Raw genomic sequence first — 24143 nt, forward strand, 5'->3', positions numbered from 1 at the left:
GACTTGGAAAGGGCCTTTCCAGTGTGGAGCCAAAGCAGTTTTTTTTGTTGGTGGACTTTTACATAGACTCAGTTTTCTTGTTTCAATTAATGGCAGGGCTGCTAGGGTCTTTGGTTAGCACTTCTTTTATCTGTGAGAAAAGAAACCTAACACATTTCATTAATGCCTGGCAGTGTTTTCCAGATCTCATAGTTGCTTGGGCATATTCAGGCCCCCGTTTTCTTGGTTGTCAGCCAAGTCTTAGCTGTGAACAATGTCCTTGGATGGGGCCAGCATCTTATCTTTGGACTGAGCTTGCTAGCTATATTTTTTTTCCGCAGTTAACTCATTCTGTTCTTTTTCCTTTTCCCCTTCTTGGCTTCTTTTAACCTACAAAGGAAACTTCCACTCTTCGCTTATACACCTTTTCCCAACAATGAACACATACACATTGCCATCATACACCCTTCCAGTAAAATAACTTCTATACAGAGCTTTGGAGCAACAAACCAGGACGAACACACCCACTTTTGAGGAATCCACTTGGTACAACCTCTGGTGTCCAATAGCTTTCCTTTTTAAAACCTTAAATGCCTTGTTGGCTTCTGAGGACCAGTGAAAGGGGTCATGATCCGCTCCCTTACCGCATTCGTACAAGGGTTTAGTCCACAGTCCAAACTCTGGGATCCATATTCTGCAGAAGCCTGCCATACCCAGAAATGCCCTAAGCCGTTTACGATTGCTTGGGATAGGAACTTGGCAGATAGCTTCCTTTCTTTTGTTTGAAAGCCGACGCTCCCCCTGCCTTATGTGAAACCCTAAATATTGTACTTCTGGGAGGGCAATCTGAGCCTTACTCTGTGCTACCCGATATCCTCGGAGTCCAACAAAGTTCAGGAGGCTCACAGTGGCTTTAAGGCAAGGGATTAAACCCACAGCAGCAATTAACAAGTCATCTACATATTGCAGGAGGAGGACCTTGTCCTCATTGTCCCACTCCTCCAAATCTCTGGCCAGGGCCTGGCCAAAAAGGGTGGGGGAATTTTTAAATTCCTGGGCCAACACTGTCCAGCAAAGCTGCTTTTTAACCCTCCTTTTGTCCTCCCACTGGCTTCACTCTGGGGCTTGCATGGCTGAGGGCTCAATTGCAAGGGTCATTATCCAGGCATTCTCAGGGGGTAAGGTAAGGGTTACTTCATCTTGGGTGAACTCATACGGCCTGGCCCAATTGTTGTGTCGGACAGCCGAATGGCGGAGACCACGTAAAAGCAGTTCTTTGTAGGAGGTGAGACGGGTGAGATGCGTCAGCTCGTTGGGATTCCACCGGGGATCTGCTATAGGGACCTGGTTTGCAGCAGCAGGGATGTGTGCTGCGTCTGCCTCATGTCTACGCTGTGCCTCCTCCCTTGCCTTAGACACAACCTGATTACGCTCCACCTCAGACAGCAGGGTCCGCATAAGGACATTACAATCATCCCAGTCAGGCTTACAGCTAGCCAGGCACCCTTCAAAGGCCGAGATAAACTTGCTTGGGTTCGTAGAGAATTCCCCTGCCTGTGCCTTAAAGGCTGCTAGGTCCACCGGGTTAAAAGGCACATGGGTGTAATAAATAAAAATGGCTTGTTTGTGTTTAAAAGTTTAATCAATGAAAAAAGAATAAATTAGGTCTTGCAGCAGAGACAGATGTTAGAGGGAAACCAAAATTCAAAGTGCAGTCCTTTTTAATGTGCTGTTTCTGAAGTGCCTCCCAAAGTTGCAAATTAATAAAGGTTGAGAATAACCCTGATTTATGGTTACAGAATGTGCTGTGAGACTGGAAGATCAATAGCACTTTACTACTTACTAAAGAAGCTGTTTATTTAAATTATTACTTCTTATGGCATATACCAGTAGATAAACAGTGTGTAACTTGGTAAATTTTGTGTGACTGAATGCTTTGTGACTCGTCCCTTCAGTTCATTTTTATGCCATTCATTTCTGAATTTATTCCACAGTAAACACAGATACTACCATTCCATAATTTAAAAAAGAATTATGTCTCTTCAACTGAGAGAATCAGTGTGTGTTACATGAATTGCCTATCAAATTTTCATTGTTTTAGTCAATTGAAATTGAAAATGATAAGTACTTGTTTTCAGTTGGGAAAGCATTGTTAATTCACATAGTAATTCTTCCATCTAGAAACCCTACTGTCTGTTTTACAAAGGATCATAAAGAAACTTATGCCTGTGCTCCAAATTTCACCCCTTTCAGAAGTATTTATGCTCATGATAAAAAAAATCACAATTTTTCATATGGCAAAAACTATTTATTGTACTTGATCTTGTTTCTCTTCCTGTACTGATGGCTACAACCCAGCCTAGGTTCGCCTCCACAGCTGCTTGCTGTGAAAACTGCCCTCTCTGTTCTGAGGGAGGATAGCACTTTCTCCATGGAAAGTGGGTACACAATTGCAAGCAGAGTCTGGCTGAGCTCTCCCCTGAAATCTAGTGGTGAGCTGTGGAAAAAGACTTCAGAAGCTGATCTCATTTGCATGGACACACCCACCCTGCCTAGGTGCTCAGCATGATGGGACTGCTTGCCCAAATGATTACTTCTGGCTGGTGTTAGATTCCCAGTCTCCTTGTTATTGGGGCAGGAGTAATAAAGGGTTGCTATCCTTGTTGTGTGAATCGAGGGCAGCAGAACTGTACCTGGCATACCCGAATGGAGGGACTCACCCTCAACTGAACAGCACTCACTAGGCAGGGGACATGGGTTCCAAAGCCTGATGAGTTGAGAGAGGGTGGGGACAGGTACCTGTATTTGGTGGTGTGGGCCCTGTTTAAGGGCCCTAGACACCATTTGACCCTTCCCCAGTCTATGATATAATAAATAATTTAGACTCAATTGAGAGTCTTGTTACATACTGCAGAGCTGAAATCACTGATACCTAGGTCTAAGTGTTTGACCTACTTTGGGGTAGTGTCTCTATTGCAAGAGACTGCACAGTGTGCACCAGCAGTGAGGCTCCCCCACTAACAGCTGAAATCACTGAGATCTGCGTGAAGTGTGTGGGAGGGGGCCTGCAGACATCTTGGTGAGTGGGGAGTTGGCAGAGAGGTGTGGCAAGTGGCTAGCAGGGTGGCTGGAAGAGAGGCGCGACCAGCAAGGCTGCTGGTGGAGAGGTATGGCAAGTGGCCAGCAGAGAATCTGGTGGAGAGGGCCAGAGCAGTGTAGCGTGTAAGGTGCCTCCTTACCCCCACCGCCTTCTACACAGGGTGGGAGGTGAACTCTGCGGATGAACCTCTGAACTCTGGGGATGCACTGGCCCAGGACAGCAGCTGTGAGTGGAGTACAGAAAAGGGACAGGCACGTTAAAGGGACTTTGGGGTTGCTGGACTTAAGACTCTGAGGGGAAAAGGACACTGCCCAACTTACTTGTGGGTGGGTCTTTTGCTCATGGTTTGTGTTTATGAACCCCAGTTGCGGTGTTTTCCCAAATTAATGCTGAGTTACTTCCCTTCTTTTATGAAAAGTTTTTGCTACACTCCGACTCCGTGTTTGCGAGAGGGGAAGTATTGCCTCTGCCCAGGGGTGGTGTGTAATTGTCCCAGGTCACTGGGTGGGGGCTTGAGACGGTTTTGTGTTGTATTGTTGAAAAGGAACCCCTAGATACTGAACCCGGCCCTTGTTACTGCTGGCTTCACCCGGAAGAAGGATTACACAATGCTGGTCTCAGTCCAGTCCCCTGCCTAGATGTGGAATGTGGCATAGGAGTGACATTGGGATGTGCTTCTGGACTGGGGGGTGGATGTCTCCTGAGCTGATGGAAGACATGTCACATTTAAAGAGGCCATGTAGCCCAAAGGTAATGTTTTTTGCCTGATAGCTCTGAAAGAGAAATCTGTGAGGGGGAGAGTCTTGGCCCACTGAGCTAACAATTCCCCCCACCACGAATTTTAAAGACAAATGTGACTTATAGGGAGGAAAAAAGGCACAGTATTTTTCTCATTTTCTAACGAGCTCTACTGTCTGCTTTGTTCTCCATATATTTTGTTTCTTTCAGGGACTAATCATTGTGGCGCTCTGCTCTACATTTTACCACAGGGGTTCCCAAACTTTGCTGGCATGACACCATTTTAATGCATTATTTCCTCCTGGCACCTCAGACAGCATGGAGGACACATTTCTGTAGAGCAAAATGGAGTCGTCTGCACAGTGTGACATTGCAAGCACTATACGTTTGGCATCGTCTGCACAGCATGACCTCATACATACAGGGCATGCAAGGTCATGCTGTGTGGAGGATGTCATATTGTAGAGCAAAATGGTGTCTTCCCTGCATTGTGTCCTCACATGCATCATACATGCGTGGTTATGCTGTGTGGAACAAAATGGTGTCTTTGACACACTAGTCATCACCGTAACCCCATTTGGGGTCAGGACCCACAGTTGGGGAACTGCTGCTTTACCATAATCTCTCCTCCTAAGTTCCAACTGCTGGATCCAATGGCCTCAAATTTGTTGTTAGTGAGATCAGTTTCTAATGGCCATCTCAGTTAGGCTGAATAGCTGGTTACTCTGATCAGTTTAATCTGATTTTGATGGGTTGGATGTCACCTGATGTGCTGGGGTCCCACTGAGCCTCAAGGGACAGATTCTTTTCTTCATTACATCTGTGTATGTGAAGTAAGTGGAATTATTCAGGATTTACACTGGTTTAACTGATCCAGAAAACCTCCTGAAAGACACAGGAATGTCACTCATAATATTAACCTGCCTTTCTTCTTCTGCTTACTATGTGATCTCCCACTTCAGCTTGTATTTTCACAATGTGGCAATCACCCAAAGGGTCTATGGTAATCATAACCCGATCTTCCAGGTCAACACAGACAATTAATTGCTTAGCGCTTCTCACTTCAATGCCTATTTCTGATGTGCAAAAGCTTTATAGTGATAATAGCAAATAACTCCAGTGTGCTATCCCTGCCTCACAGAACTGACTAATCAGTTTTAGCATTTTGATATCATTAATACACTCTACCCATTGTCAAATATAGTGCAAATCATTGCTGTGGGCAATAAAGAGAGGATTTGGCAGGAGAAAAATAATGGAGGAAATATAACTTCTTTTGCATATCAGAGAAATCAAATTGATTTTGCAACTGGAGTATTAATGCATCTGTATGTCGTAGAGTATGGTGCATGTCATTCTTACGCAGTAATAAGCATTTCTGTCTTGAACAGAAGGTGGGATTTTTGTTGTATCCAAAAACACTTCAGTACAAAACATGAAGAGCTTTTTCTTTTCTTTTTTCCTCTCTAGAAAGTCTTTACTTGTGCTTATCTCAGTTTTTCCACTGCATGGCTTGACTGTGAATATTTTTCACATTTCCATGTTTTCTTACTTTTGGGCTAACCAAAAAAGTTAGTTAAAAAAAAGATTATGCTGTCAACCCTTGTGTGCACAGGGGGTTATTTCTTCTAAAATTAAAAAAATCTTGAACTTCAGGTTCACAAAATAAATGAGCAAAGGAGCAGTTTTTAATTATCAACTCACTGATTGCTTCACTGCTTGAATTGCTTGCTGCTCTCACAAAGAAAACAAACCACACAAAAATATGGCTAATGGTGATAGGATATGTCATGTTAACTATAACATGCATATTGTTCAAAGGGGAGTTCCAATTATCAAATACTAATGCTCCTCAATATTTTCTTGCAATTAGTATATTATCAGAACTAGTGAATGTTTGGTGTGGAGAACTCATGGCTCACTTTCGGGGCTTCTCAGTCCAGGGATCTCCACCCCCTTCTTCGGGGAACCTTTCCTTTTCCCTCCAGTGAGAGGGCCCCAGTCCGTACCTAACACAATGGGATACGGTAACCCCTCTACTACCCCAATCTGCTTCCATTTAAATCTGCCCCACACTTCTAGGGGCACCTGGGCCACCGGGCAATATTTCCTGTCCCCGTGGATACACTCCAGGGCCATCCGTGCATCTGGAATTATCCATTGTGGTTTTACCAGCCTCCTCTGGACGAGCGAGCAGGCTGAAGCCATATCCACCAGGCCCCCCACATTATAAAGCTTCCTCACCACTCTCACCGGGATGGTGAACAGCCTCCACCCCTTTTCCCGCTCTCCAGCATTAGTCCAGCCGCAAAATTCGGTCCACCCACATTCCATGTCTGGGCAGTCTCCCTTTTTATGTCCTGGCCACCCGCACTGCCAGCAAACGATTCCAGTGGCTCGACTAGGAGCTCCTCGGGGTTCCTCCTTCTTTCTCTCCGGGCCTTTCCCGGGGAGGGGTTCCCTCAGTTTCTTCCCCCACTCTGTCCTTACAGGGTTGGCCCTCCCTTCAGATGATATCTGCCTCCGTGTATTCCTTGGTCAGCTTGACTGCCGCATTGACTGTACTTGGCTGCAGTTGCCTGACCCAGACTCAGATATTCTCGGGGAGGCCCTGTAGCAGGGTGTCCACCGTTTCCCCCGCTGTTTGCATCTCGGACCTCAGCCAGCAGGTGGCGCAGTCCATCAATCTCTGTGCGAATGCCTGGGGCTGCACGGTCCCCGTCCAGCTGGCCTACTGGAACTTCTGGTGGTATTTCTCCACCAACAGGCCCATCCGATCTAGGATGGCCGCCCTCACCGCCTCATAGTTCCGGGCCTGTTCATCACTCAATGCCATATAGGCTGCTTGAGCTTCGCCTGCTAAGTAGGGACCCAGACGTAGGGCCCAGGTTGCTCAATCCCAACTGGTGCCCATGGCTACCCTCTCAAACCTGCCGAGGAATGCATCCGGGTCATCTGCCGGGCCCATTTTATAGAGTCCCAAGCCCGGTGACCAAGTGCCATCCCTTACTGTGGGACTCACCATTCGTTGCAGGAGTTGCTGCTGCATGGTGGCCTGCTGTCTTATAAAGTCCTGCAGGCTTTTTTGCTGTTCTGCCTACCAGGTTAGCAAGGCCTGTCTCCCGACCTGGTGGGACTGCTGGAAGCCTTGCAGGGCCTTCTGCTTCTGCTCCTGCTGCTTTATGAGCCATTGCAGGGTCTCCTCCATCTCCAGGCCACCAACCACATCCATTGGCTCGGGATCCCGGACAAGCCCCCACATGTAACAGGGTGCAGCTGGGCCCCTCTTCGCTTCTGTCCCTGCTGTGCCCACAAACCATCCAGAGACCTCTGCATTGGTGTAATCACCCGTGCTCTTTATTTACAGTTTCCCACCACCTTGTAGCTACCAACAGCTTCAGTCTTGCAGTCCCAGGGATTGCTAGCTCCTACAGCCAGCAGGGAAGAGCTTCTTAGCCAGCACCCTGTCACAGGGGGGCACTGAATATGTTCCTCGCCTGCGGCACCATTTGGTCTAAGGCCAGCCCTGTATACACCTCAGTAAGAAATCATCCCATATACCGTACTGTTTATTGGCGCACTAAGCTTTTCTCAAGTATCACTAGACCAGGGGTTCTCAAACTGGGGGGCGTGACCCCTCAGGGGGTTGCGAGGTTATTACATGGGGGGTGGCGAGCTGTCAGCCTCTACCCCAAACCCTGCTTCACCTCCAGCATTTATAATAGTGTTAAATGTTTTTAATTTATAAGGGGGGGTCGCACTCAGAGGCGTGCTGTGTGAAAGGGGTCACCACTACAAAAGTTTGAGAACCATTGCACTAGACAATCATAGTGTGCCTGGTGTATAGTAAAATTTCATACTTGTGAGAACATTAATTACTATGCTAGAAATTTTTTTAAACCTTAGCACCTTAATAAATTAAATGTGATAAAACAAACAGAACAGTAACCAGAAGATAAGCTTTTAGGGTTAAAAAGACTGCACAATTATATTTGTGAGACATCTTTAGCCAGCTATTTTTTGAAAGCAAATATTTGAGTTATGTTTGAAAGCTAATCGCTTCTTTGGATTTTTGAAACATATTGTAAGAGTTTTGGATACCTGTGAGAATTAAATCACATAGAGAACTTTCAGTACCCAAATCTTGCATTGAATAGTATAAAGTATAACGAACTGTTTGACATTTCCTCCAGTGCTGAACCAGCATGATTTTAGCTGACTATCTTCCCTGGCCATCTGGTAAAATAGTGTGAAGGAACTTTACAGGGACTAATTATTTTCTAGATTAATATTGCTGACAAGCACTCCATGGTGTAGTATGAGTGTTTGTGGGGTTTTATGCTATTAGAAATGTCATTAATTATTATGTCTATGATTGCTGAGATTCTGTATGTTGGCATTCCACCCCAACATCACCATCTGTGTACAACATTCCTATATCACAGGATATACTGTCATTTACTTCAGTTTTCTATGGATGTTGTTACATTTACAGATCTAAGAAGCTAGATTCTTTCCAAATTCTGTTTGATTGTGGGTTTTTTTTTCTTTTGAGTATAATTACTGGAAAAAAAAAAACCTTTGCTTTTTTTTTTTTAAACTTTCCTGTCATAAATTGTGAAAGTCTAATAGTTACTGTTAACATAATATGATAAAGTACTTTTCCTGTATTGGCTGCTTTCAAATGTAGCAATAGAAATTGAGTGTAATAAAATCTCAGGCATCAGATGATTTCTCTATTTGTGTATAACACATACTGTAACTAACATGGTTTTTATTTGTACAGAAATTAAAATGCTATACTTTATGTACTATACTGTAATGTAAATACAGAAAATCACTTGTGCTATTTGCTGTTTCAATATTTATGATACGAATAGAGAAGTAGTAGTAATTTGACAAAACACAACAAAATTAATTCTTAACACTGTCAGGGCTTTCATTATAATGAGGATGGAAATTATGCTAAATCAAAATACAAAAGAATATTTTAAAGTTGTAAACTGATTTTGCTTTCATTAGTTTTGCATACTGCACATTTCTAATTATTTTCTTTCCAAAACACAAACGTGGTATAATTCCAAACTTAGTCAAAGACTCAAGTAATCATTGTTCTTTTATGTTTAAATTTGTGAAGCCTCATTAAGAATAATTTCAGTAGTAACATGCCAATAGGTTTTCTTTGACCTTCTCTGTTGTTTACTATTGCTTCAAGGTCTTTTGACACCTAAGGTGTAGAAAAACAGTCTGATGTAGCAAACTCCTGCAGGTCCTTCTGTTGTTAAAACAGATGCCTTGCCTTATGTACTGTACAATGGGATATTTCACCCAGTGGAGCAACACACAAATTCAAAAGACTGATATTCACCGGGTAAAAGAAAATCTCAAGTGAAGATGTGGGGAGGGAAGGAAAGTCACGTGGTACTTCAGCAGAGAAAAGACATACATTGATGAGTTCATACAGTGCCAGGGATCTTAAATCAAGAAACCAATTTAAAGATGGGGAATTTCGGATGGGTGAATTAAAGGTGTTTAAGAATGTGTACATATGACGACAAATGAGAGAATGACTTGGGTTTGGGAGGGGCAGGGCAAAAATGTTAAAAGCTTGGTGGGAAAAATGATAAAAGTTGCCAGAGAACGCCTAGCAATATTTTGTAAAATGTACGAAATAAAAGGTATAAGAAAAAGGCATTCTCTTGGCTGTTACAATCCCTAACCTATTTTGCCCACTAAGAAGTTTCTCCACCAATCTAGGAAGCAGCATGGGACAGGTTCGAGCCACGAAAGATGAACCTGAGAACAAATTACTCCGCTCAGGGAAATGATGAGATAAACGTATTACATTCCCAAATTTCAGATCCTGGTTAGGTCTTTTGGATCTCTGTTGGAGCTCCTGAAGAGGATGTAGGCAGGATCTTCTCCTTCAGCTTTTGGGCAGCTAAGAGGAAACAGCTATGTTACTTGCTGAACCTGCATTAATCATACAGTATCCTATTCTGACATTCATAAAAAGGGCTCACTTCCTCTCATTGAGAGATACAGTAAAGCCACTGCAGTTGTTTATTATTTGTATTACAGTAGCACCTAGAGATCAGGGCTACATTGTGCAGGGTGCTATACAGAGACATAGCAAGAGACAGTCCTTGACCCCAGGAGGATAAATCTAAACTGACACAACAGACAAAGGGTAAGAGAAAGTAGGGCGGTGGGGAACTCTCCATAACTGAAAAAGGGGCTTAGTATGTACCCACGGCATTCATCTGGATTTGATCTTATTTTTGGGTCAGCTGTTTACTGGAGGACATCCAAAGGCCAAGGCTGTTCAAATGAATTCAGGACACCACTTGAATTGAAGCACAGCATTGAGTACAGTGGGGCTATGCTGATATATACCAGCTGAGGATCTGGCCCCAAACTTTATTTAAGACACTCATAGATTTGTTTTTCTCCCCTTTAACAAAAGACTCTTGTGTTGCTTGTGAAGAAGTTTCCCGGGCAGGTTCTTGTCTCTCAGAAAGTGGCTTGGCTAATTCCCTTTTTCTACAAGCACTCTAGAAATACTTTCTCACTGTAACAGCAGGGAATACACGGAGAGAAATCTATAAAACTTCTCAGGATGTTCTTCCATTTCCCAAACGGCTCCTGTCACACCTGACCCCGAAGTCCCTAGAGAGTAACTGGATTAGATTGACTTTTAATGCTGGGTATTTCCAAGTGGGTCATACGGTGCGTTATGTAATTAAAATACACCGTTGGCAATATATAGCTCATTTAATAAAATGTGTATGAACTAGATTCTGAAACATTTACTCATGGTGAGTAGCACCTTACTCCTTGAATCCTCCCATTGAAACCAGTGGGGCTACTTGTGGTATAAAGTGCTGTTCATTGTGAGTAAGGATGTTGCAGTTTAGCTCAATATTAATAAATATCTCTATTGGGTGTGGTTTCTTCTCCAGTTTTCTCTCTTTAAATCAGTTGCTTTGTCTTGGGTGTGGTTTCTGTACCAATTTTAAAGGGGACAGAAGAGAGGAAAACATGTTCTATTTTTGCAGGCAAGAGAGTATGATATTTTTGGAGTATATGGACATGTTTGCTTAAATACAGACACACTTTGTTGTGGGAAAGAGGCAAAATATCTGCCTTGTTTAAAAACATACATCAGCATACAAAGGAGCTACATATAAACTGTACAAGAACTAGGTTCTGTAATTGGATGATGGAAGTAATTTTGGCCCTGATTCTGTATCAGGAGCTGCTAGTGTGGGGTCTAAATGAGACTGTATAGAGGGAACAAGTCTGCACTAGTGGTTCTGAATGCTGAGGTAGGGCCTTAAGAACCAGGTAATGAGGAAAATTATAGAATTTCTCTTCACAGACCTTGACAAGCACTAACTAACAAAATGCCCCTCTTTTGGATCCTTTTGTAAATGAGGCAGAAATGTTGTGACCTCCTGAATGCCACAGAGAATCAATCAGGATTAGAACTCAGAATTCCTGGCTCCCAGTCATGTGTTCAGATGCCAGGTCATGCCTTGCTTTCAATATTCTTCCAAAAGAAAAAAAAACAACAACAAAAGTTAGAACCATGAAAGTAATGGAAATAAATTATTTCATATTTCCCTTTGTCCTTCTACATGAGGACATCCTAGATCTGCATTATAACAAGGAGGAATTTTCAAAACAGCTACATTGCTTATCAGGAGGAATATATCATTTCTGTAAGGCACAGCCATTGCTGTTCAACTCATTTGCATTTGTGGGTCTCAAAATTATCATATTGTAATTAAGTTTATAGAAAAGCAAGAATGGTTTTTGATTTTATGCAGAGTTTTCTGACCCAGCAAGGCTACTGGGAGATGAAACAGGCAAATAAGAAACTTTTTTTTTAACCCTTCTGATGGATAAATGCCTGTAAAAAAGGTGTACGCACTACTCGTGACAAAAATGAGATGATGATCAGGTAGTTTGTTTAGCCTGGATTTTGCCATGCTATTCTATCACACACTTAATTCAGAGAAGTGTAAGGTGATGCATTTAGGGATGACTAACAAGAATTTTAGTTATAAGCTGGGGACGCATCGGTTGGAAGTAACGGAGGAGGAGAAGGACCTCGGAGTCCTGGTTGATCGCAGGATGACTATGAGTCGGCAATGTGACGTGGCCATGAAAAAAGCTAATGCGGTCTTTGGGAGCATTAGGCGAAGTATTTCTAGTAGGGATAAGGAGGTGCTGCTTCCGTTATACAAGGCACTGGTGAGACCTCATTTGGAGTACTGTGTGCAGTTCTGGTCTCCCATGTTTAAAAAGGATGAACTCAAACTGGAACGGGTACAGAGAAGGGCCACTAGGATGATCCGAGGAATGGAAAACCTGTCGTATGAAAGGAGACTCGAGGAGCTCGGTTTGTTTACCCTAACCAAAAGAAGGCTGAGGGGGGATATGATTGCTCTCTTTAAATATATCAGAGGGATAAATACCAGGGAAGGAGAGGAATTATTTCAGCTCAGTACTAATGTGGACACGAGAACAAATGGGTATAAACTGGCCGTCGAGAAGTTTAGGCTTGAAATTAGACGACGGTTTCTAACCGTCAGAGGGGTGAAGTTCTGGAACAGCCTTCCGAGGGAAACAGTGGGGGCGAAAGACCTCTCTGGCTTTAAGATTAAGCTTGATAAGTTTATGGAGGGGATGGTTTGATGGGATAAGGTGATTTTAGTCAATAGGTCAATAACCTGCCATCGCTGGTAATTAGTATAAATGGTCAATGCGGGTCTGGCTGGAGAATCTTGCCCGCATGCTCGGGGTTCTGCTGATCGCCATATTTGGGGTCGGGAAGGAATTTTCCTCCAAGGTAGATTGGCAGAGGCCCTGGAGGTTTTTCGCCTTCCTCCGCAGCATGGGGCAGGGGTTGCTTGCTGGAGGATTCTCTGCGACTTGAAGTCTTTAAATCATGATTTGGGGACTTCAATAGCTGAGTCAAGGGAGAGAATTGTTCCAGGAGTGGGTGGGTCAGCTTTTGTGGCCTGCATCATGCGGGAGGTCAGACTAGATGATCATAATGGTCCCTTCTGACCTTAAAGTCTATGAGTCTATGAGTCTATATTAAAGAGCTTAGCACAACCCACCTGTGATCAAACATTTCCTTGGGCAAGCCAGACTTTGGCGCCCCATAACTGATGCCAGCCAGCAGGGTCAGGTCCAAGAAAGGCTGCTTCTGAGTCAGTGGCACATGCAGCGGGAAATGTGTTTTGCCGGGGAGGCAGAGGCAGCGGCAGCATGGCATAACGGAGGTAGCCTTATTTCGTTGAGGGGTTACTCTGGTTGTGCCCCTAGTTGGGTCCATTGGCAAAGCCCTGGCAGGCAGCAATTCTGCCACTGATTCTGAGTGAGACAAATAAAGGGAAGAGAGGACTAAGAGATGGCAAGGAAAGGAGAAGAATTTGCTCTAGGTTTAGATTCTCAGATGTAGGTGGGAGGTAATAGCACATGGGCATCCTGTCTTGGAAGAACTTCGAAAAACAGATGCAACTTGGAACCATTTAGTTGCCAAAGGAAACATGAAATCACTCCTTGTCCTTCCTTTCTCTCTCCCCTCCACATCCCCAGTTTTCCTACTGCCTGTCACAAAAATTGTGCTTCTTTCTCATTCCTTCTGTTTCCCAAGCCTGATGTGGGTTTTTTGGAAGCAACAGTTTTGTCTGAGATAGACAAGAGACGCTTCCCCCCCCCGCGCCCCAGGGTGTATTTGCTGTTACTCTTTCTCTTCTTTGTCTATACTTCTGTCTTCCTGTTTCTTTTCTCCTAACCTTATTGTATTTTTCCACTGCTAATCACCTCATTTTCTCCCTGCCTTTTTGCCTTTTAATTTTTTATCTCTTATAATCTATTAACTCTTCTCCTCCTTCCTCATGTGTTGGCGTTTCCCCATCTTTCTTCCCCTTCTTGTCTCTGCAAAATTCTTCAGCTCTCGTGTTGTAGACACTATGCTACCTGCAGACTGAGGTTATTTAATGGAGTGTTTCCTCTTTCTCTGTAGACAAATCCCTTCAATGCAATGTGAGACATATCAGAAGAGCATAGCCAAGAATGGCACCAACCATATTGTTTACCTGGTCCTGAAGCTCAACATAAAAACTAGAATTGGTCAAATAAATAGTATATTATGTGAACATTTTCAAAAGAAACATTTTTGTTCCTTAGAAATTTCAGTGAAATTCTTTTTTGTGATAAAGTTTTTTAAATGACATTTTTCAAAATGTACACGCCTTTTTAAAAATGTCACTTGGATTTGGTAGAAAGAAAAACAACCTCTCACTTTTTTACTCCCCTCCATTCCCTCCTTTTTCCGGGGGGGGGGGGAATAAAAAGAGGGAGTGTTTTTCAATGAAAATGTTTTGAAAGATTTTGTTTTAGTGAGTAAAAAAACAACAACCCTAAGGCCTGGTCTACACTAACACCCCAATTCGATCTAAGGTACGCAACTTCAGCTACGTGAATAACGTAGCTGAAGTCGACATACCTTAGTTCGAATTTACCGTGGTTCAGACGCGGTCCACACGCGGCAGGCAGGCTCCCCCGTCGACTCCGCGGTACTCCTCTCGCTGAGGTGGAGTACCGCAGTCGACAGCGAGCACTTCCTGGTTCGACTTATCGCGTCCAGACCAGACGCGATAAATCGAACCCAGAAGTTCGATTGCCAGCCGTCGAACTACCGCGGTAGTGTAGACCTGGCCTAAGACAACCACAAAAAAGTTTTGACAGAACATTTTTTACTAGCTGTAATAAACATTAATTCCCGATCCCATTGAAGTCCATGGGAATCTTGCCATTATCTTCAGTGAGGCTAGGATTTTACCCAGAGGGTGAAAATCTGCAGTATTTTATACCTCATGCAGTTCCATTGAAATAAATGCTATTGATTGATTCAGAGCCAGGTGTTGCACAGGTGTTGCATTACCTGGTTATGGCTGTAGGTCTCAACCTTATGCAAGACATAGGGCAATAGAGACATCCCTGTTCTCTGAGGAATTCCACTGAGAATATTTATTTCTTTATGAACAGCAAGTATAATACACATGTATTTTCTATAGGATTTTTTCTATAAGCTGTATTCCAAAATGTTTTATGGAGTTAACTAAGAGAGTTATAAATTTAAATATTAAACAATAGAGAGAGAGAGAGTGAAGAGACTAAAAGAAGAGTGTTCCAGGTGTTAGGAGTGGTAGAGACCAGGTTGTGGCACCTGCAAGAGCCAATATTGTTTGAGCTTTAGTAGTTAATTTTCCCTATCACTAATCGGTGTGAATGGGCAGCTTCTTTACTTGATAGTCTGAACTCAGGAATAAATTAGATCTTCCACAGGATTCTGAATATTTAAGTGTTCTCAATGCACAGGGTTCACACCAGCTTTATTTAAGTCTCAGTTAAACCCTAACTTGATCAGGCCCTGTGCACAGAGGTGATTTTTACCATATTTGTTTTTTCTGGTGTGTGACTGGTCACATGGTGGTGTTTTTGCTTCTTAATTGGATGACTGGAATTCTTAAAACGAGGAAGTGGGAAATCAAAGATTTCAACGTGATCTCTGTGTCAAGATTTCTCATAGTTGCATAAGTGGCTGCATGGAAGTGTATGAATATAGTGGATTAGAAATTAACATGAATTGACTAGGTATAGGCTAAACACACCTGAGGACAAAGATTCATTCCCATGCATTTTATACTGGTGGGAGTGCAAAATGTCTGAAGATAAATTTAGTTATAATTCCACCAGAAATGAGGAGGAGGAGTTTCTTTGAGCACCATCTTTGTCCTGCAATTTCATTGCATATAAATTCAGGTATCTGTTTCACTGTGTGATCTTTGTTCTGTTTTTTTAAATGTTAACATTAAATTATTGGTGGCAAGCCAACTTGTCTTTGGAAGTGTTCTATTTTGTATTACAGCAGTGTTTGAGATAGGGCCCTTTTATGCTAGGCACGGTACAAATGTATAGTAAAGATGGTCCTTGCTGCACAGCATTTACAGTCTCAATAATCAAGACAGACCAAACAGTGGTAGGGGAAACAGAGAGATGAAGTGTCTTGACCAAGGTTACACAGCAGACCAGTGACAGAACTGGGAATAGAAATCTGGTTTCCTGACTCCTAGTCTAAAGCCCTAATCATGCTCCTTGCTATAAAATACATTCTTTATAGGGCTGAGCAATAATTATTTTCCATGCTCAGCAAGCTGTTTTGAATTGAGCCTTGTGCTTTAACAGAGAATATTCTTGCTAAATCCTAGGGCCAGAGAGAGAATATCTGAGGAATGTAGCTAAGAACCATGAAGAACACACAGTGCGCAAAACTTTGGTCTTTGACGCATTTGCTGCAGAACCAACAGTGCAGTAAATTCACGTTCACTTGCATGTTAAGGGTGTGGATTTAATTTTCAGACAGTGCAGAATAGGTCAGATAAGAGCTTCTATGTCACAATCCACCTAATTCCTTATGCACTCGGAAGCAGAAGAATTTTTGCCCACTGCTGCAAAATATAAAACTGGCTAGTAGTTTTCAATTAATAAAGAGGATACATGCTGGAGGGACTCTGTTACCTCTAGTTGATGCTTTGCACATTCCCTAGGGGTAAGATAAAAGAATTTGCTTGACTTGTGTTCTGAATAGAACATTAGAAAGCAAGAATGTAAGATAGGAAAGAGAGAAGATGAAAGCTGAGACGTTATTAGGTATACATGTATTACAGAGGAAGCAATTAAAACCCTAGATAGATTTTTTACAAGGATTCAGGACCTGCAGAAATATCCCCTACTACTTGTAAAATCCTGATTATGCATTTTATCATATTATGGCTATGCCCTCTAGCATTATTATAGTGAAGAGTCTATCACTGTCTCCCTTTTAAAACCCTGTTATCAGTGGTTTAAAACTAATTCATAAAAGATTAGCTCTGGGCTGAAATTTATGATGTAGTCTCTGAGCCCTGAACATTTTATTTTATTTAAAAAAATTGTTTGGCATATACAAACATGCAAACAAAAGAAAAGAGCCTTTTCGAATGGCTACTTGACACATTTTAAGTTAGTACGTATATAGCACTTCACATGTTTAAACTGCTACAAAAGCTGTCCATAATTCAGTTCGGTGAAAGAAAAGTGAAAAGACAACGGTATTTTGAATAGAAGCATGGCTACCGATCATATGCAGTGACTTCTGTTATCAAGCATTTCAGGTAGGGTTGCCAACTTTCTAATTGCACAATACCGAACACCCTTGCCCTGCCCTGCCCCTTCCCAGAGGCCCCTACCCGCTCACTCCATCCTCCCGCCCTCTGTCGCTCGCTCTCCCCAACCTCACTCACTTGCTCATTTTCACCAGGCTGGCTCAGGAGGCTGGGGTGCAGAAGGAGGTAAGGGCTCTGGCTGGGGGTGCAGGCTCCAGGTGAACATAAGAGCAGCCATACTGGGTCAGACCAAAGGTCCATCTAGCCCAGTATCCTGTCTTCCGACAGTGGCCAATGCCAAGTGCCCCAGAGGGAATGAACAGAACAGGTAATCATCAAGTGATCCATCCCCTGTCGCCCATTCCCAGTTTCTGGGGTGGGACCAGAAATGAGAAGTTCAGAGTACGGGAGGGGTCTCCAGGCTGAGGCATTGGGTTGGGATATGAGAGGGGGTGAGGGCTCCGGGGTGGGGCTAGGGATGAGGGGTTTGGGATGTAGGAGGGTGCTCTGGGTGAGGACTGAGGGGTTCGGAGCTCCAGGCTTGGGCAGGGGTTTGGGGTGCTGGGAGGTGTGAGAGCTCTGGCTGGGGATGAGGGGTTTGGGGTGGAGGAGGGTGCTCTGAGCTGGGACTGAGGGGTTCGGAGTGTGGGCGGGGGATCAGGGCTGGGGCAGGGGTACATGGGGGGTGAGGGCTCTGGCTGGGAGTGTGGGCTGGGGATGAGGGGTTTGGGGTGCAAGAGGGTGCTCCAGGCTGGGATTGATGGGTTCGGAGGGTGGGAGGGGGATTAGGGCTGGGGCAGAGGGTTAGGGTCCAGGAGGGGATCAGGGGTGCAGGCTCTCAGCAGGACTTACCTCAAGCAGCTCCCAGAAGCAGCGGCATGTTCCCCCTCCGGCTCCTACACAAGTGTCGCCCCACAGCTCTCATTGGCCGCAGTTCCTGGCCAATGGGCGCTGTGGGGGCGGCACTGGGGCAGGAGGCAGCGTGTGGAGCCCCCTGGCTGCCCTTACATGTAGGAGCCAGAGGGGGGACATGCCGCTGCTTCTTGGGAGCAGCACAGCGCAGAGGCTAGAAGGGAACCTGCCTTAGACCCACTGCACGGCGCCGCCAACCGGACACTCAATGGCCCGGTCAGCAGTGCTGACTGGAGCCACCAGAATCCCTTTTCTACCAGGTGTTCCAGTCAAAAAACGGACACCTGGTCACCCTAATTTCAAGATGGACTTTTACTATGTAGATTTCAAGTGTGTATATGTTAATTGCACTGAGTCCATTTGCTAGAAATAACTCCGGAGCAGCAGTTCTGACATGTTTTATCAACAGTATACATATTTGCGCAATAGACAATAGATTCCTCATTTTAACAAATTCCTAAATACATATTTACAGTATAGACTTTGGCATCTCCTCAAATCAGATATGGCTAAAACACCGTTACCAAGTGGTTTGGGCATTTATTACTTGGCAACAGTTTTCATTGGAAGAAAAATAATTAATGTACAAAGCACAGAGAAGCTATCTATAAAATGTCCACTCAGTGTTTGTTCCAAACCCAACATTAACACATTAGCTGATTGAGTCCTTGTGAGGTAGTCTACTGTGATGGTATAACTGTATTTACATACATTGAAATAGCTGAGTTGTAAAAAATACATTCTCTGTCATTTTAAATTGTATTTACTTCCTTCATCATTATTGGTTAACTAATGAAGACTTTCTAAAGGCTAACTCACTTTCTTTTCTACAGAACATCCAATAAACATGCTGCTCTCTTAATTTTACTCTGGCATTTCTACTGGGCATTTTCTTCCCTTCTCTTGTGCTTTTGGGTTTTTATTTCTCTTTTTGTAATATATCCTATCTGTGCTATGGCTTCAAGTGAGCCACTGTTAGTAAATTTATATAAATTAGTTTTGGAAAGGACCTATTGATTCATCTAGTCTATTCCCTGGGGCCAGGGTAGGATTGTTGCCTACAGTCCAGTTTCCAGTTCTTTCTCTTAACCAATTTTGAATGATTCCAGCAGTAGATTTGAATTTGCTCCTATTCAAGGCAATGAAAAACTCCCATTGACTTCAGTGGGCCAAGACAGAACCCTAATAGAGAAAAAAATGTTTCCTGATATTAATTTAACCTAAGTCTTCCTCTGCTCATTTCTATCCTGTTCCTACTATGAACATCCTCTTGGAAAACTCTGAACAGATAAAAGAACAGGAGTACTTGTGGCACCTTAGAGACTAACAAATTTATTAGAGCATAAGCTTTCGTGGGCTACAACCCACTTCTTCGGATGCATTCTTTTTGCGGATACAGACTAACACGGCTGCTACTCTGAAATCTGAACAGATATGCTCCCTCCATGCTGTACAGTGGGTGGGTATTATGGTCCTGATCCTGTAGATACTTAGGCATCTGCTTAACTTTAGTGCTTATATCCCCTTGTAGTTATAATTTAGCCAAGTTATACATATTTAGTTCTTTTTCTGTTTCTTCACAACGTATGTTAACACCTCCAGCCTTTTAATAATTTCTGTTGCTCTTCTCTTTATGTCCTCTAATTTGTTGCCAAGTTTCTGGTATATGAAGTGTTCAGAACTGCACACCTTATTCTAGGCAAAGGTCTTATCTGTATCAAGATAAGAGACTTTTACCTTCCCAGTCAGTTATGTGATGCTTCTATGTCTGAAGCTTGAAATAACGAAGGGTAGGAATAAATACTCAGTTTTCATAATGGTGACATAAATAGCGGTGTCCCTCCGGGGTCTGTACTGGGACCAGTGCTGTTCAACATATTCATAAATGATCTGAGAAAAGAGGTAAACAGTGAGGTGGCAACATTTGCAGATGATACAAAACTATTCAAGATAGTGAAGTCCCAGGCAGACTGCGAAGAGCTACAAAAGGATCTCACAATACTGGGTGACAGCGCAACAAAATGGCAGATGAAATTCAATGTTGATAAACGTAAAGTAATGCACATTGGAAAACATAATCCCAACTATACATATAAAATGATGGGCTCTAAATTTGCTATTAGCAATCAAGAAAGAGACTTGGAGTCATTGTGGATAGTTCTCTGAAAACATCCACTCAATGTGCAGCGGCAGTCAAAAAGGTGAACAGAATGTTGGGAATCATTAAGAAAGGGCTAAATAATAAGACAGAAAATATCATATTGCCTCTATATAATTCTATGGTATGCCCACATCTTGAATACTATGTGCAGCTGTGGTCGCTTCATCTCATAAAAGATATATTGGAATTGGAAAAGGTACAGAAAAGGTCAACAAAAATTATTAGGGGTCTGAAACAGCTTCCATATGAGGAGAGATTAATAAGACTGGGACTTTTAAGCTTGGAAAAGAGATGATTAAAGGGGCCTATGACAGAGGTCTATAAAATCATGACTGGTGTGGAGAAAGTAAATAAGGAAGTGTTATTTACTCCTTCTCCTAACACAAGAAATAAGGGTCACCAACTGAAATGAATAGGCAGCAGGTTTAAAACAAACAAAAGGAAGTTTTACTTCAGACAATGCACAGTCAACTTGTAGAACTCTTTGCCAGAGGATGTTGTGAAGGCCAAGACTATAACAGGGTTAAAAAAAGAACTAGATAAATTCATGAAGGATAGGTCCATCAATGACTGTTAGCCAGAATGGGCAGGGATGCAAAATCATGATCTGAGTATCCCTAGCCTCTATTTTCCAGAAGCTGGGAATGGGCTTGATGATTACCTGTTCTGTTCATTCCCTTTGAGGCACCTGGCACTGGCCACTGTCGGAAGACAGGATACTGGGCTAGTTGGACCATTGGTCAGACCCAGTATGACCATTCTTATGTTCTTAGGAAATCTTATTAATACATTATAATGCCAGAAGGGACCAGTGCGATCATCTAGTCTGACTTCCAGCATAACACAGGCCAAAAGACTTGTGTGATCATCTTTATTTATTTTGATTGACACATCTTTAAGAAGTGCCTCTCCAAACACTTTTGATAACTGTTAAAAAATACTCAATTAAAATAATTTAAAACAATATAGTAGATAAAAATATCAGTGTACAGCCTATTTTCACCATATTTCATTGGCAACTCATACCTTATTTGAAGTTCATTATGATCCCGAGGTCTTTTTTCACACCACTTTCTTCCAGACAGCTACAGTGTCTTTCCAATTAAGTGCAAAATAAGGTGCACATGGATCATTATTTGATTGTGGTGCATGCGTTGGGTGCATTGTGGGACATGAGGCTGAAGGTTAAGTAGCTTCAACCAGCTGAGAAGGCACAAATAGCCAAGTAAATGCTGACCCTGATGTAGCTTTATTGTTACAAGAGTAATTCAAAAACATGCCAGAACGCTTTGAGGGTTAACAGTACATTATTTTTGGAAAAATAAATGAAGTAATCCCACAGAATTTCCATAAGCCAAACTTGCACTGACATCAGTGGGAATTTTGTGTGACGTTGTGCAGTCTATATGGTTTTATAAAAATATAAGTGAATATAATGTAACTGGGATTTGCTTCATGCAAAAGGTCTCTTGTAAGGTATCATTACAAAGCTCATAATCTACTGAGTGTGATCATCCTATTTGTAGAAATGTACCACTCTTGTATCTAAAACTAGAAATATAAAACATAACTCTGAGGGCCTATTGTAATTATGTAAAGTGTGGGCCATTAAGGATGGTTTGGAATCTTGATGACTCCCATTGTCTGCAGATGGCTGTATTTACCTGTGAGTCTTCCTGTATATGTGTGTGCTGGCAAGTGAGTAATGAAGTCTTGCAGTGACATGTGATCATGTCACCTGAACTGGAATCCATCTTTAACCTGGTGCTTTTCCAGTGAGGGGGGGTGGAAACCCGGAGGGACAAAGGGTTCCCGCCTTATGCAAAAGATATATAAAGGGGTGGAAGAGAACAGAGAGGGAGAGGAGCCATCATGGAGAATCCCCTAGCTAACACCTAAGCTGGAACAAGAGCTGTACCAGGGGAAAGAATTGTGCCCAGGCCTGGAAGGTGTCCAGTCTGAGAAAAACTTACTGAAGCATCTCTGAGGGTGAGATTATCTGTATTTAGTTTGATTAGGCATAGATTTGCGCATTTTATTTTATTTTGCTTGTGACTTACTTTGTTCTGTCTGTTACTACTTGGAACCACTTAAATCCTACTGTCTGTATTTAATAAAATCACTTTTTATTTAGTAATTTACTCAGAGTATGTATTAATACCTGGGGGAGCAAACAACTGTGCATATCTCTCTATCAGTGTTATAGAGGGCGAACAATTTATGAGTTTACTCTGCATAAGCTTTATGCAGGGTAAAACGGATTTATCTGGGTTTAGACCCCATTGGGAGTTGGGCATCTGAGTGATAAAAACAAGCACACTCCTGTGAGCTATTTTTAGGTAAACTTGCAGCTTTGGGACAAGTGATTCAGACCCTGGGTCTGTGTTGAAGGGGACTGGAGTGTCTAATTCAGCAAGACAGGGTGCTGGAGTCCTGAGCTGGCAGGGAAAACAGAAGCAGGGGTAGTCTTGGCACATCAGGTGGCAGCTCCCAAGGGGGTTTCTGTGATCCAACCCGTCACAGTAATCCCACAGAATTTCCATAAGCCAAACTCGCACTGACATCAGTGGGAATTTTGTCTGCCAGGGGCCAGGGCCAAGGGCTTTTTGACTATCGCCGTGTTGGAAAATAGTTCAGAGCGAAAAAAAATGAACAAATTAAAACTGTTAAGAAGGATGGTTGGGGCCCCTCTGCGATGCAACAGATGCAAAAAATGGGGAAGTTATAGAAGGAATTGGGTAGATAACAGACTTTTGTTTCCCGTTTTGGCTTCCAGCGCACGACTAGTCAAGGTGGCTCTGAGAAAGACAATGGGGTGATGGTGGAGATGGCCAGAGGGGATAGATGCTCTGCTGAACAGTTAGACCAATGTATAGTTCTCTCAAGCTGCATATACAATCCCAGCTGTGAATTTCTTACTGTGTTGGTCATGGCTATGTTCACTTCTGTGTAGTTACATATTTATTGAGATTAATATTTTCTCTAATGCTTGCAAAGGATTGAAATTATAGTTATTGCAGATGGTTGTGATTTTGTTTTTGTTTTTTCCCTTTTGAAAATTGACTTCAGGCTTGCTTTATTCCATTCCGCTGGTGCTTCCGGGGTTTTCTGTTTTTTTTTTTTCTCCCCTCAGAAATAATTGCTGCCAGTTCAGTAAGTTAAAATTTTCTTGAGAATGTGGAAGGCAAGATTCTAACGGAGTTATGCCGCTGTACAATTGAAGTAACATAATGATGAATCAGGCCCAATAGTTTTATGCTGATATTGCCATTAAGTGTTCTCTTCTACAATGTACTGACAAGATCATTCATTCGCCTAATTCCTCTTCTTGTTAAAGAGCAATTTTAAAAAACATCAGAGAATTGATTTTGAATCAGAGTTGGTTTTGTCTCTCTCCTCATTTCAGAATCATAGCTCAATTTTAATGGCTTGCTTTCTCTCTAGTGTTTCATATACTCCTGATGTGTTCATAAAGCTCTTCTTATACCTCTGAAGACCTTGAGCTACTATTAACATATACTGCTTTTCTGCTGCTCTTATCTTTTCTCTGCAATACTTACCTGACTCGGGATGTCCTTCCTTGATTCCCTCTGCACTTGTCCACGGCCACTCAGAGGATTCAGGGGGCCTGGGGCAAAGCAATTTCGGGGGCCCCTTCCATAAAAAAAAGTTGCAATACTCTAGTAACATGTATTTGGAAATGTAAAAAATAACCAGTGAAATACATTCAAAAATTAATTTTTAATAATTTGAAAATACACAAAATACATTATTTAAAAACATTAAATGCTTTAATAGTATGTATACATTTGCAATTACATAATGGGCTGTCGCTGGGCGATGGTGATGGTTGGTGCCAATGGGCTGTCGCTGCCTGGGGGTGGCGCTACTGTTGCCCAGGGCTGGGTGGGGAGCTGGGCTCTGGGTCGCAGGGTGCCCGGCTCAGAGGGGCTGGGCTCGGAGCTGGGGGTCAGGGCTGTGGGGGGATGGGGTTGGAGGGTGCCCGGCTCAGAGGGGCTGGGCTCGG

The sequence above is a fragment of the Terrapene carolina genome, unplaced genomic scaffold, assembly GCF_002925995.2.
Source record: "Terrapene carolina triunguis isolate 2854851 unplaced genomic scaffold, T_m_triunguis-2.0 Scaffold139, whole genome shotgun sequence".
Lineage (NCBI taxonomy): Eukaryota > Metazoa > Chordata > Testudines > Emydidae > Terrapene > Terrapene triunguis.